The 15,215-nt window shown below is 45.1% G+C and overlaps 1 protein-coding gene across 4 annotated transcripts in view; it reads right to left on the bottom strand.

Moving 5' to 3' along the window:
* Positions 1-15,215, bottom strand: part of FCHO1 (FCH and mu domain containing endocytic adaptor 1) — a 1,111,213-nt gene that overhangs the window by 564,829 nt on the left and 531,169 nt on the right. The window lies entirely within an intron of this gene.

Genomic DNA, 15,215 nt, shown 5'->3' with positions numbered 1-15,215 from the left:
GCCCCTGGAGGGCAAAGTGATTTTCTTCAATTTTTTCTTTTTAAATGGCAGACTTCCTGGCCTAAGGTATCCCTTTCCTGACCAAGAGCCTGTACCAGGTCGTCCCTCTGACTTTGAAAGGCACCAGCTTTCTGGTGTTCTTCATCAAACTCTGCCTGGGTATCCAGGTCTTTCAAAATCAATTTATTGCTTTCCTCTTTCTCTCTGTCTAGTTGGATTTGCAGGGTGGCTACCTGCTCTGTGCATGCCTTGTTGAAATTGATCTGTTGCTCCAGATTTTTCTGGCTCTGCAGTAAGGAGTCCAAACTGTCTTGGTGCTCCTTCTGCAAAGCCAGAATTCTGGTATCCTGGTCTGTCTTTTCCTGTTGCAGTATATCCATGTCCTCTTATTTTAATGATATACTGCCTACTATCATTTTCTGACTCCTGGCTCCTCTGCAGCCTCTGATCAGAAGAGACCAGGTCAGATTGGGCCTTCTCGAATGCCAACAGTTGCCTACTTGCCAGATCTTGGCCTTCAGCACATTTGTCCTGCATGGCTCCCATATATAGATACAAATATGCCGCTATCCTAACCATCTTGTCGTGTTCATCTTTAGCTTTAGGAGCCATGTATAGTTCGCTCAGGGCCACATGTAAGGGACCCTGATCCCTCCAGATATCTAACCCAGTTGCAGTGACCTGTTGTGTGATTGCCTACAACCACGCATCCTTGCCCTGCTCAGTCCATTCACCTCTCACAAATAGCTTATGTAAGAAGTGCTCTCTGGCTATTTTAATGTCTACCAGTGTCGTCATTCTGGAATTTGAGTTCCTTCCTGACTTACAGAAGTTTGTATTTTATTTTGCAAAACAGACTGTTTCCTTAGAGCGTTCCTTTGAGGAGTGCTTTCACAGTGTAAAACAGCGTGGTGATCTAACCGGATATGTGTATCTGGTCAGTTGGCACACTGTATTAAGCTGCACAAGTGGTAAATCTAATCCAGAATCCCCGGCTACGAGCCCCCACTCTGTAAGTGACTTCAATTCAACACTACAGCTAAATCAATGACTAATCTGGGATGCTGATGGAAGCCCTTATTGATGTCTTTTTATGTCCAGTTCGTTTACTCTGGGTGACAACCCTTATATAACACCCCTCTTAGAATCCCCCTGACCCCACTGAGCCAAGAAGTAGGTTTGTTTTGCAAATTAAAAGGTTTATTTGAAATTAAACAATATATATCTATCACACTTTTATAGTAAATTAATATTTGATAGCACACTTGTGAGGATGATAGTGATCAACAATGGATAATGTTAGAGTGGTACAATCTTTTTGATGGCTTAGAAGTGATACAGAGAGGATAAAGTAACTGAGAATGCTTTTATGGCTTCAAGGACAATGCAATGATGAATGAAAATGAAGTACAGAAAATAAACTTGATATAACTTCAACAAAATACAATGTAATCACTTTTCTTTGACAATTCACCCCACCCCCTCTTTATGCAAGGTAAAGAGATGGAAGGAAAGCACACAGTTCTCAGGGATGCAAACAAATATAATTCAGTTCCCCCCTAGCAAGCTTAGAGGAAACAGGTGGGAGTTTTAAACACAGGCAATATACTTTGATGTGGTTGCAATTAAGTGAAAAATATGCTTGAGGAGTAGGAAGTCGGTTCTAAGCTCGTTTGAAAGCTTAGAATCTTAGCTTCCCCGTTCCTAGCACAAACGGTTCCGGAGATACGGCCGATTTAGTAAAGGTAGTTTTTCGGATTTTTAATTTTAAAGCTCAGAATGACAGATGACAGTTCTCAGTTTTAAAGATGACAGAATGACACGATTCTAGGAGGCAGTTCTAATAGGCCAAAATAGTTTGCAGTAGATTAAACTAAGATTGGTTTTGGCACAGTGCTAGCTGGGTACTCGCACTAGATTTTGGACAGGAATGCGACCGTCACCGATCGGGTCAGGATTGGCTGGACTTCTGCTAGCGGTTCTTCACAGCGATCTGGTCTCTGGTTCTGCTCTCAACACTGCACAGTTCTGGTCTCTCTGGATCTCTGGTCTCTCTGGATCTCTGCTCTCTGGATCTCTGGTCTCTCTGGATCTCTGGTCTTTGGAGATTGATGGATTTGAAGTCTGGGGTCTCCCGGCAAAGCGTCCCGCAAGAAAGTGGAAAGTGAATGTCTCTTCCTGGGTTTCAATGTTCCTTTTATGTGTTTTGAAAATGGGTGTGTGCCTGGGCCTAGCTAAGCCTGCCCCTCTCACTTATCATTGGCCAAGATTTCCTCTCTCCCTTGATTGGGGGAACTGGGTTGCGAGTCAGAGTGATGCTGTAGGTTTTATGGTCAGAGGAACCTCCCCTTGTCAAATTGCACACAAATCTATTTCTGACCCAAATACATATTTATCTATGTACCATTTCTCTAATATTATAGGTCCAGTTAACATATTTTCTGTAGCACCAAACCATCCGATCCCTGTCTTTGTACGACGTCATGTCCACTGATGACAGAATTCTCTCCTTTTCATCCAGATAACTACCTCTAAACCTTTCCAGATTTTACACAAATGTGCACCAGGGATATGGGTTTCAGATGATAAAGTGTCAGATTTTAACATGCATACATTTGGAGTAACAACCTTTTTATTTAACGTAAGCTGCTGACATCCACAGCTCAGCCAGTTTTGTTATAAACATTGTTTTGGGCTCTTCATCTTTCCAGATTTTGTATGCACACAAGAATACATTCTGCCAAATGTCTGCTGGTGTTCATTGAGATTTTTGAATATCTTGTGATGTTTAAAATAGGCATTTTGAGCTTGCATTCAGGGAAACAAAGGTGATTTAAAGCGCATTTCTTTTAGCCAACCGGCACTGCTGTTTTTCCTTTGGCACACATTTCACTCATGGCACTCCTGGCCCATCATGCTTGCACTGGTGGGTGGCAGGTCAGGGGACCACTTTGCTGTGCGCAAAACTGCACGGTTCTCTAGGATTCTGGCGCAAATGTGGGCTTTTCCGCCCTCTTGGATTTCCTAAGCCCACAGCACCAAATGTTGCAGCATAGTAGTCCAAACGTGGGTCAGGACACCCAACAAGGTCAAGTACTTTCTGCCAGAAAAGACTCTAAAGAGGCCTAGGCAGGGAAACTCTTTAGGATACGGACAGAAAGACCTTCATCCAACCCCTTTATTTTAATAAAGATGCCTGATGTGCAAAACATTACAACTTTGTGTCCGCCTCTCATTTCAGACATCTAACAGAGCAGTTTTGTTGGGATGCTACAACTACTAACTCTAAGCGCAAGGCGATAAACCCAAGAAGAAATGGAAGCCAAACCTCTTAGTGTAGCTAACGAAGTCAGAGCGACAAGGCTCAACTCTCATAAGGGTAGTAGATTACCACAAAAGGTACCATTAGTCCATACACAACTATAAAATCCACTACTCTGACATACTGAAAAATAGATCCTTTAATAAAGTAACATATAAAACCAATATAAAACCATCATTTTAAAAGAGTATTTGGGGGTAATATACAGTGTTAAAGGGATACCAGCATGTTATCAAAACAGTAATGCCTACCCAAAGAATCTCCGATCCCCAATCTCTATATGTGTGTCCAATGGGCATACGAGTAGTGTTCATCCAACATAAAATAACATAGGGTGGGAAGAACCATGGAACCATAAAACATAAGCAGGTACACCAGTTGCCCAGCACAAATAAGTGCAGTGTCCTTCAGAGACAGCCAAATCCTAGCATATGTGATAGACTGTATGGTCAATACCCAATAGCTATGGTAGGTGTTGCAAATGGCAAAATAATCACCCCCCCCCCACAAACTAAGATGGTTCAAAGGTTTTATAAAAGTTCTCAATGGGCCCTATGACCGGCCCTCCCTCTATTCTTGATGTGACGCTCCTCACATAAACAGAGGGGACTAACCCAAGGTTAGTGCTACTAAATGTTATACCCTACTGTCTAAAAAGCTTGCTAGTTCTAAAGATGGTGATTTAAATGGCAGCTATCAAAGTTCCACTGGGACTCTCCAACTTTCCCTACACTATGCAGTTATTTGTGTGCTGAAGGAAATTGGGATATTGTCTTGTAATTGCAAGGTCCCGGCTCACCTGCCCTGCTGAGATTGAAGATGTACCCACTAACCCCTACTGGACTGTACAGACCGAGGTTCTTTAAAATCAACTTCAGACTGGACACAGCCAGCAGGGGGGTGGGGGAGTGGAATTAGATTTTTTTTTCCATACTTCTAGATTTTTCTGCTCCACTCAGTCTCCGTTCACTAGATACTCCTTCGGGTGACTGCTGATCTGCGGAAAACACAAGCACACCATTAAAAGCTTTTTATTACTCCAAGAAATTACCTTTTCCCACTCTCCCCACCTTTCGTTACCTGGATGCCTTCACTTTCTGCTGAACCGCAATTAGGCTTCAATTGACTGTTCAATATGCCAAAGAATTTTCTGACTAAAACGGACTTTTGATGTTCTAGAATTATTTTAAAATTTAAATCTCTTCAAGAGGTTCAAACGGACATTAAAAATGTTCACTCTGCTGCAGTAGTCTCTCTTCTGAATTAACTGTCTAAAGGAAATCATCCCTTTTGCTTTTTTTGAAAATCTTTAATCTCTTTTAGACTTGCAGAGACTCACTGTGCTTAACTATTTACATAAATGCTTGCCGTGCATCCGAGCATACATTAACTTCTAGTTTTCCGCACTTCAGAGACAATATTCCGTGCTCTTCACTCTCAAACACTGTGCACCACGCTCCCCACGCTTCAAGATGACCTTTAAAGAACTGCACTCCCACGCTCAAGTTAAACTATCACGCGCTCTGCCCATGCACCTTTTTTATTAAATGCTCCTTGCTCCCGACGAAATGTTGCATTGTCACGGAAGTAATTGTTACTACAAATCGTGTCCCAGAGTGGTGTCAAGAAAGCTCTACTAGATGAACAAAGTCACACGTGCGCGAGACGTTGCAGGATGACTTACTCAAAAAGGCTTGCGCTCACCAGAGCATGCTCTATAGAAACAGGCGCATACAATGCCACAAACAAAATAAACGCTTGCCGCCGCAACAAGATATTCACTAGTTCCTCATTTTATAGTGCTGCGGTCTAGCGTTTCAATATTTTACATGACTTTGTTGAAACCACAGATTTCCCATAACAAAATGCACTCAAGTTAATTATTTTCTCTAGTTGAAAGTCTCTTCACTGAGCTCAGGTTTTATTGCTGAAAACATTCCTCTGACTGAATTCAGTGAACTTTCTTCAGGATCTGCAGATACTGGATCTTCTTAGATGACTTCTTGGATGTAGAATTCCCAAGAAGGTTCCAAACAGTCATAAGGTGCCCTCTCAGTCAATCACTTAGAACTCCTGTCCTCACCATCTTGGATTGGGATGAATGGGATGGAATGGGATGATCCCTTTGTCCTATTAGGCCTTATTTAAGGAGAAAACAATTCTGGACTATTTCACACTTTTCAAACATGCCATGCACCACTCCTGATCTTGCACACTACTTATCTACCCCAGACGCAACACCACTTATTACAGGGCATATAAACAACAAACCTGGACAGATGTCCGACACTTCCACTGTTGAATTAATGCTTTCTCTTGCACACAGACTCTCCCTTTCTCTCGTCTACTCTTACTACTTCACCCCTCCTACTTACTCCTCCTACCAATCTACCATCACTTCGATGTTTCACACCTCTTAGGCCCCACCTTCACCCTTGATTGTTAACACTCCTTCCGCCATACCCCTACTCCTCGCTACAAAACCACTACTTCTACCACTCAATTTCCACTACTCACACACCATCCTTTCGCTACTTCACAATCACTACTTACACTAGATATTCTAAAAGGGCACATTTTATAAAGCAGTACACTTCCACTCAACGAATACTTAAGCTTTTCCATAATTCACCTGCACACTCTGCCGCCCAATGCTCATCCTACAGGTCTGTTGGTTCTCCAGTGTCTGACCTCCAAGCAAAACCCACAATTCCGGTGGGCTCTTATAGCCCGCCCCCTCTGATGGTTTGTTCATTTTCCCTGGCCAATATGACCCTGCATTCTCAACTCGGCAGGGTTGGACTCTAGAAAACATTACAAGAAAGGGTAGTGGCTTCGCCTTGGAATCAACAGTGATCGCCAATGTTCCAGTTCATGTTCCCAGAACTGGAGATTTAGGTAAGGTTCTTTGGCAGGCAGGTGCGAGAGAGTTCTCTTTATTCCCTGGTTGGCTAGGGGATTTGTGCTTGCTCACGTGTGCTCACGACAGGCAACACCATGTAGCTCTTCTGACTGCCTTGCCGTCACATGGCTTTATTTGGTAGTGGGAGGAGGCAAGAGATACAGGCACCATCCATCGCAGGGGTAGGAGTGGCACTGGATCACTCCCTGGGGTAAGCCTCCCGCCCCCCATCTACAAGGGGTTCCCATTCCCCCACACCCCCACAAAAGGACAGGTTACTGGCTTTCTCACACAGGTTATGGGTTAAACTACATTCAATTGAACCTTCTAGGGCATTATACTAGTATTTATGCAGAGGCACATATAATATATACTCAAATGGTCCCAAGAATAAAATAATTTTAGCAGTTAACTTCCATAAACATTTTGGGGACAATTATACACATTGTTACCAGAAATAGTCACAGTGTTGCAAGTACATTTACCATGGATGCAGAGTATGACTTTAGAAACTGACATAAATCACAGGTAAGTGCACAACATTTGGCCCAGAGCTCACTGCACCCCTGTGGTATCCAGGAAAAGCCGTCAAGGGCAGGCAAGTACCCCAGAATCAACTTTAGGAAATGCGCAGTTACATAGGAATGAATGGGAAAGGTTGCAGGGCAATCACTTCGAGGTAAAGTCTGGTCTCTGACACAGGTAGAGATGCTACAGTGATCAATCCCAATGGAATGTTCCAGAGATCAGAAGATGGATCCAGGACCCCAGATAAAGTAGCAAAACAGGAGAGCTCCCAATAGAAATCTATTGGAAATACAGTAAAAACTTGCTTCCAAGGAATCTCTACCACAGACCATGGGTACACCCAAGAGTGAGTATGTCAAATCATCGCCCACCACAAAATCCAAAGTAAGTGATAACATTGGTGGCTTTGTCGAAAATGCCTCCAGCAGCCCGGAACAACCTGATCAGTAAACGGCTATTTTCCACATGTTTTGTAATGTGATTCTCCAGGACTTATACCCAGACACAGCAGAGAGCCCCACGACAAAGCGAAGTAACAAAGCCTGCACAGACATTCTACCTTCAAGGCTGGAGTCAATTATAGCAAGGAAGAATTAAGAAACGGAATCCGAGAGGGTGGCCACATGCAGCCCGAGGCACAACTGATGGCAACAGTACAGGAGCAAACGGACCCATGACCTGGTAGCACCATCTGACATCCCAAGATGAAGATCCGGCAGGCAGTGGAGCCATCAAGCAACTTCTGGACATCAGCAGGGACCCACCACCAATCAAAGGATACTGGCAGTAAATGGCAGTGTAACAGACCAGAAACTGTTCCAGAGTGCGGTGCTCAACCCAGTGGATGTGAGGAGAGTCATGAAGTCCTCCAAACTGGTACTGTATTAGCAAAAACATCCAAACCAAGTTACGCCCGTGTCACTGCACTTAGCAAGTATTGCCTAGTGAGGGCTTTACAAACAGTAAAAATGACAGGAATCCTCAGGAAAAATCCTTCAGTAGGGCAGCAGACCTGCCACCAACCAAGTTGCAGGAAAAAGAAAGCAAGAGAAGCAGGGCAGGACAAAGCATTAGTACCCTTGCAAAAAGGGGCTGGCCATAGGCCAGCCAGCCAATCACACAGGGGGTCAGAGGCCAAGAGTCATATGACCAAACCGCACTGTTTGGTCAGTAGGAATGCCAACCCGACTTAGCCACCTCCACAGGAAGTACAAGGGATAGCACAGGGACCTATTCTGTCCTCAACCATGTAGGGCCAATATGGAGGCTGGCCTTGTGCGTTTACAAAGTGCCCACGAGGCCAGACAACCATTTAAGCCTACCTTGTGATCAGCTGTGCAAAAAAAAAGCCCTGAAAAACAAAATGGCAAGATCAGGATTTAAAAAAACCAATGCAGTAAAATGGCTTTCATCCCTAGTGAAGGCAACGCTAAAGTATAGCTGCCACAAACCTACAACCTGTGTAGGATGATAGAATCACCCTAGGGCAAAAATGGGGAGCCTGAGTGACATCTCTGAGACTGATATGATGATAGGTTATTTATAACGCGCTTAATACCCAAGGTAAGCGCAGACCCTGGCATCGAACCTGTGTTGCTCTGTGTCGTCTTGCTTCCAAGGCGAGTACTTTGCCCCTGAGCTATCCTCCAGAGACTGGATGCATTTGGGGTGAACGTCAGGATTAGTCCCTCTGGAAAAAAGTCAATGAGCCAAAAAGGGTGCGGAAAAAGTTAAAGGGTCACCAATACGTGGCCCTAGAAGCCCCAAAATAGGAAAATCTGGCTCAACTGGTATAATGGAGTGCACCAATTATCATGAGAATGATTCAGATAGTGCAAATTACTGTAATCCCTCCAGCAAGCAGTGGACTGGTGCACAATCCCATGTGACCCCATTTCAAAGCCAAGGTCCATTCCATCCGCCCCTCACCCCCAGATGAGACAATTACAGTGAAAGAGGCACATCACTGCCCATCTGACTCCCCCACGCCCAAAAGGTTCCCAGTACTGCCATCCCCTAACCTCAAAGGGACCAATTAGTTCCCACCACCTTCATGGAGGGAGGGGATTAAGACCCAGTCTCTCGCTTTGCCCAGGGGAGCAAATGATTGGCTAATCCCAAGAGAGCAGAGAAGTACGTCCCAATACCTTTAGAAGGTCCAATTGTAACCCACCTGGCCAACCACCCAGTGGAGCAAATTATGTGGCTCGGGAGGATAGTTTAGGGGCAACGTACTCGCCTTGGAAGCAAGATGTCACGGAGCAACACAGGTTCGATCCCCGGGTAATTAGAAACCTCTGGGTATTAAGCGTGTTATAAATAACCCATCATATCATATCAATCTAGACTGGTCCATTACAGTCCATTCCTCCCACCAGGGGAGTCAAATACAGCCCATCCCCTTGAGAGAGGGGGCCCATTCACCCAAACCCATGAGAAGTCAAAGCAATGATGCAATGTAAACATTCTAAGTGTGGTTCAAACAATATTTTTATTGTTGGATACTTTAATGAGGACTGGACTGTGTTAAGGCCTATTAGAACTAGGGGGACTCAAACTAAAGAAAGTCATACAATTAAGATTGTCAGAATTGGTAAAACGAAATAGTGCTCCCAATACCCATTGTCATAAAGCATAAATGTCCAGAACCCACTCTAATATGTCCTTGATGCCATAGACTAGAATAACAAGTTAATTAACGGTAGTAACGTTCTTTCGACTGGATGTTCCTCCCACGTATTTCTCATCTTTTATATTCAAGTCTGCTTGCAGCTTGCTTTGGAATATTTTTTCATAGGGTCGTGCAGCGTCGAGTCTTGGTCTTTGAAGGCCATTATAGCGTTCCTTGTGACGTGGACGCTGGTATATGAAACACACACGCTGACCATTACTGTTCTAATTTTTCTTCCTTTAATTTGCATGCTGCGTCATAGGAGGAGACAATCTTGACGTTGTGAGAAAGGAAGGTGTAAGATACACAAATTCTAGGCAAGCAAGAGGGGATGAATGGGAGGGTGATGAGGAATCCATGGGAGGAACATCCAATCAAAAGAAAGATACCACGGGTAAGTAACTTGTTCTTCGAATGGATTGTGTCCTCGCATATATTCCTCATCTTTGATAGACTCCCAAAGCAGTTAGTTTTAGGAGGTGGGTGCCAAAAATGTGCCTATTTATTTATATTATGAAGGACAGCTTTGCCAAATTTTGCTTCCTCTCCTGATAAAGAGTCTAGACAGTAAAATCTACTGAAAGTATGAAGGGACAACCAGGTTGTCGCTATGCAAATGTGCCACACTGGCACACCTCTTTCCAGAGCTGTGGAAGAGGTCACCCTTCTAGTGGAATGAACCCTCAAATCTTCAGTCGAATCTTTTCCTGCCAATGAGTAGCATTCTGTAATGCACATGACAATCCATCTAGAGACTGTTTGCTTTGTGACCGCCAAGCCTAATCTTTGACCAGCATAACCAATGAAAAGATGGCCATCTTGACGAACACTTGCCGTTCGTGTAACGTAATAGCTTAATACCCTTTTGGGGTTCAAACGATGCAGTCTCTCCTCATTTGATGAATGAGGAGGTGGATAAAAAGTTGGTAGCAATACTTTGCGCACCGTGAAACTTTCGGAAGGAAAGATGACCAAACTCTCAGAACCACCCTGTCCTTGGAAAAGTATGCAGAAGGTGGTTTGGAAGACCAGGCTTGCAGCTCACTTACCCTGCGGGAAAGACGTGATAGTTACCAAAAAGGCTGTTTTCATGGTGTACATTCTTAAAGGACACGAATGCAAGGGCTCAAATGGAGCTCACATAAGACATCTTAGTACTAGATTCAAATCCCATGATGACACGATGAAGGGTGTAGGCGGGAACACATTTGTTAGGCCCTTAAGAAATTGTAGCACAATTGGCACCTTGAAGTACGATCCCTCATCTGGAGATCTCAAGATTGACACTGCTGCCAAGTAGCCCTTCACTGTGGCCACTTGCAACCCAGAATGGTTTAAGTGGAGCAAGAAAGATAAAACATGGGGAAGCTTACATGTGAAAGATTAAGTTTCTATTCCCTGCATCAGCTGCAAAACATATTCCAATGGCAGCGGTAAAGGGATAGTTGCTGGTCTCAAAACAGAAAGCAACACCTCCATTAAGTCCTGCGGAAGGTCCCAATCCTTATATCTCACCCTTTCAGACCACAAGGCATGACGATTGAGAGTCCCGATTGCTGGGTGAAGAATTCGACCACCTTCTTGCGAGAGAAGGTCCTCTCTTTGGGGGAAGATGAATTGGAGGGCAGATTGCCATTTCCAGAAGGTCCGGGTACCACGTTCGCCTGGCCCAATCCAGAGCAATAAGGATAATGATTTTCCCGAAATTCCTCAACCTCCTGATGACATGAGGAATGATGGGGACTGGTGGAAATGCTTACAGAAGTAGAAACTCCCAGTTCACCACAAATGCGTCCCCTAGAGCTCCTCTTTACGGAGATTCCCTGGAGCAGCACAGCTCACACTTCCGGTTGGCACTGGTCGCAAACAGATACACTTGTGGGATTCCCCATGGTGCAATGTTCTCCAGAAGGACTTCCTGAGCCAACTCCCACCTGTGAGAGCCTGTGTTCTGCCTGCTCAGAGCGACCACCGCAGTGATCTTTTCTCTGGCAAGATGACCGCCAAAAAGAGTGATTTTGTCTCTGTGCCTAGAACCAGAGCTGCATTGTCTCTCTGCACAGGGAAAATGACCCTACGCCCACTCTCTTTTTGAGGTAGTGCATGGCCACTGTGTTGTCCGTCATTATCAGAGCACTCTTCCCCGTATTGAGGGCAAGAAGGCCATCAGCAATAGTCTGATTGGCCTCAGCTCTAACGGGTTGATATGGAATCTGGACTCCGAATGAGACCAGTGTCCACTTATTGAAAGGCCTCATGTGCGCTCCCCATCCTGTAAGGAAGGCGCCTGTCAACTGTCAGCTGCGGCCATGGCTGCAAAAACAATATCCTCTCATCACATTCTCTTGGCTGGCCCACCACAGGAGATCCTCGGCGACCTTTATTAGAACCTGGAGAAGGTCCGTCGTTCTGCCAGAGGATTGAGACCACTGAGATCTAAGGGCCCACTGAAGGGATCTCATTCTCAGATCGGCTTCTGGCACCAGAAAAGTGCAGGATGCTATTAGGCCGAGCAACCTTAGGAAGTCGTAAGGCAGAAGAATTTCGGCATTCTGGAATTTTTGGGAGAATTTGCAAGGGATGAGCAGCCCTCAACTCGGGTGGCAAAGCTTTCCCTGAGGTTGAATACAGGAGTGCTCAAATAAATTGAAGTTTCTGTGAAGGTGTCAAGTTGGACCTCTTGAAATTCAGGGGGAAGCCCAGCTCGTGGAGGAAGTGGTAGGTGAGACTGAAAGGACTTGGACTGTTCCAGAGAACAAGCCCTGATCAAACAGTCGTTCAGGTAGGGGTAGATGTGAATCCCCTCCCTCCTTAGACTTGCTGCCACCACTGCCATAAGCTGGTGAAGACCCTCAGGGCTGAGTTGAGACCAAATGGCAGAACCCAAAACTGATAATGAGAACTGCAAACCTGAGGTACTTCCTTTGCTTCTGATGTAGGGGCACATGAAAGTAAGCATCCCGAAGGTCCAATGACACCAACCAATCCTGTTGTCGAAGGGCGTGAAGGATCTGCGAACAAGTTATTTTGAATTTGTCCTTCTTAAAGAACTTGTTCAAGCATCTCAAGTGCAAGATGGGTCAGAATCCTCCACCTTTCTTCGGAATTAGGAAGTAGGGAGAATACCAAACCTGGGATCTCTCCGATGCAGGTACCAGTTCTATTGCACCCTTCTCCAACAGGATGAGAATCTCCTGTTGGAGGAGTGGATCTGGAACCAAGGCAGATCTGGCTTTTGGGGGCAATCGGAACGTTTCTTTAGGAATGGGAGACAGTAAACGTATGCTACAGTTTGTTGCACCAATGCATCCGAAGTCCTACTTCGCCAACTCTGGAGATTATATGACAGTCTGCCTCGAACCTTAGACATGTGGGTGAGGGAGCAATTTTGCTGCTCCACCTGCAGTGGAGGGCAACTCCATGGGTGTTGCACAGTGAGTTCTACCTCCTCTTCCTCTGTCTCCACAAGGCGCTCTTCTCTGACCCCTTTGTGAGAACTGGCCTTTTCCTTTTGAGATTGAGGAAAAGTAACAAAAAGAACGTCCTCTCCATTCTTATCCTGAAGGTTGAAGTTGTCCGATTGCCGCCCCTAATGTTTTGGCAGCAGCCCTAGAAGCTTTCAGCTTCTCCAAGCTGTTGTCAGCCTTTTCACCAAAAAGAAAAGTACCATTAAAGGGCATGTCAAGCAGACGTGCTTGGACATCCGCTGAAAATCGTGACTTTCTCAGCCATGACATCCATCTTAAAACAGTACTGCCAGCCATGGAACTATTCAGGGAATCCATTGTATCCAGGCTGGACTCTAAAAATGGCCTCATGGCATCTTTCCAGTCTTGGACTAGGCTTAAAATCCTGTGCCTTTTGTTATTATCCATTATATGTTCTGCTGCCAGGACAGCAACAACCCAAAAGGTGTGAGCGTATTTTGCTACGGCACTTTTGGCATTTGCTGATTTCAGTGCCATGCTTCCTGAACTAAATACTCTCTTTCTCAAACAGTCGACCATTCCATCTTCTTTGTCTGCAGGAGTGCAAGGGTAAGCTACCGACTTCGATGAAACAGTTGCTGCTTGAACAACCAGACTCACTGGTGTGGGATGCCTGTTTAGAAAAGGAGGGTCCGCATAAGCTGTTCTGTACTTTAAGAGTTTATTTACAGGTGAATGGAATCCGGCTTCAGCCAATTTTCCATAACCCTTACCGTTAACGCAACATGGAAAGGTAGCACAGGCTTCTTGACTGGACCAGTATCCAAGATATCCATAAGGTCATCAGTCTAAAGAGTAGCTGCTGGTCTAGACCACCTCAGATATTCAGCCACTTTACAAATAAACAGATCTGTATGAAGGATCAGCAAATCGAGCCACCTCTGTGTTACCAGAAATCGGTCTCTGGCGATGTTTCCCAGCTGCTGGTTTCTTTGAGAGTTTCCACCAGATTCTGCATCTTGTTTCTATTGAAATGTCTCCTGGAACATTTGGTGTTCCAAAGTTATAAACAAAAGGGGCTTGTTCCTCCTCTTCACCTTCTTCGAATATGGACCCCATTTGCCTGAAGAAATCAGGTTGAGGTATGGGTTTGAAAGACTTGGCGGGTTCTGGAATTGGTTTAATAGTCTTCGTAAGCACTGAATGCTCTGATGGTGTCGAAGGCGTTGAGGGCTGCAACGACTTCTTCCAATCGGTCAGTGAATGTGCTGATGGTTTAACGTGCTTCGATGACTTCAAAGAGATGACATGCCTTCAGGGTTCAGGAGATAAACTCAATAGCTTTGACAACTTCAAAGAAGACTGATACCGGAGATGAAGGCCTCAAGGATTAACGAGGCTCTTATGTGTTGACGAAGACTCCTTTGACTTTCATCGATGAGCCACTCTTCCCAGGATCTGAGGCGCATGAGAAGGAGACACACAAGACTCCCTACTGGTCTGGTCAGATACAAGGGGGGGGAGGGTGGCTTAGTCTTGTGAGGGACACTAGGAGGAGCTTGCCTCTGAAAAACATCAAGCATTTTGGGAACTAAACTTTCGGGAGACATTTTCTCTTGGCGAAAACATCCCTTTAATCAGAGGACGTCTTTCTTTTGGATGCGGTAACAGATGGGGATTTGGGAGAGGGTCTACCAGTATCAGGTATCCCCTTCCTCTCCTGCAAGGCCTTGCCACCGGTCATAGCTTGACATGAGCCACAGTCGTCCACTTTGTGGCCTGTTCCCAAACACCACAAACAGACGCGGTGAGGGTCTGCCATAGACAGTTTTGCCCCACAATGGTCTGCACACCATTTAAAACCTGTTGTTGGTGTCAAGGAGAGTATCAAATCGATCTTGATAGAAGAGCAAATGTATCTGAAATTTCACTGAGGCGAGTAGTTCCGAAGCACGCAGCAATGTGGAAAAACAGAACCGGGGTAAAGGTCAGCACGCGTGCTTCATATACCAGCGCCAACTTCATGAGGAACACTACGGAGGCCTTCGAAGACCAAGACTATAATTCACAACGCTCGCCCTATGAAAAGAAATAGCGAAGCAAGCAGGCTTGCATAGCAAAGATGAGGAATAAGTGAGAGGACCCAATCCATTTGAAATTTCCAAACTATATGGCCAGACTGGTGTTCATGGATGCAACCAACAAATTCAGTATGTAGATTAATCTGGGAGAAGGCCAGCTTTGTCCAAGAGTTTGCCCAGGAAACGAGTGAAGGAGATCGGGCGATAGTTAGCCAGAGAGGAAGGATCGGCTGAGGGCTTCTATAGAAGGGGATGCACAAGAGAGTGGTGCTTAATGGGCAAG

The sequence above is a fragment of the Ambystoma mexicanum genome, chromosome 1p (genome assembly GCF_040938575.1).
Source record: "Ambystoma mexicanum isolate Mex_15411 chromosome 1p, UKY_AmexF1_1, whole genome shotgun sequence".
NCBI lineage: Eukaryota > Metazoa > Chordata > Amphibia > Caudata > Ambystomatidae > Ambystoma > Ambystoma mexicanum.
Note: the sequence above shows the minus strand (reverse complement) of the source record. Positions and strands in the feature narration are given on the sequence as shown.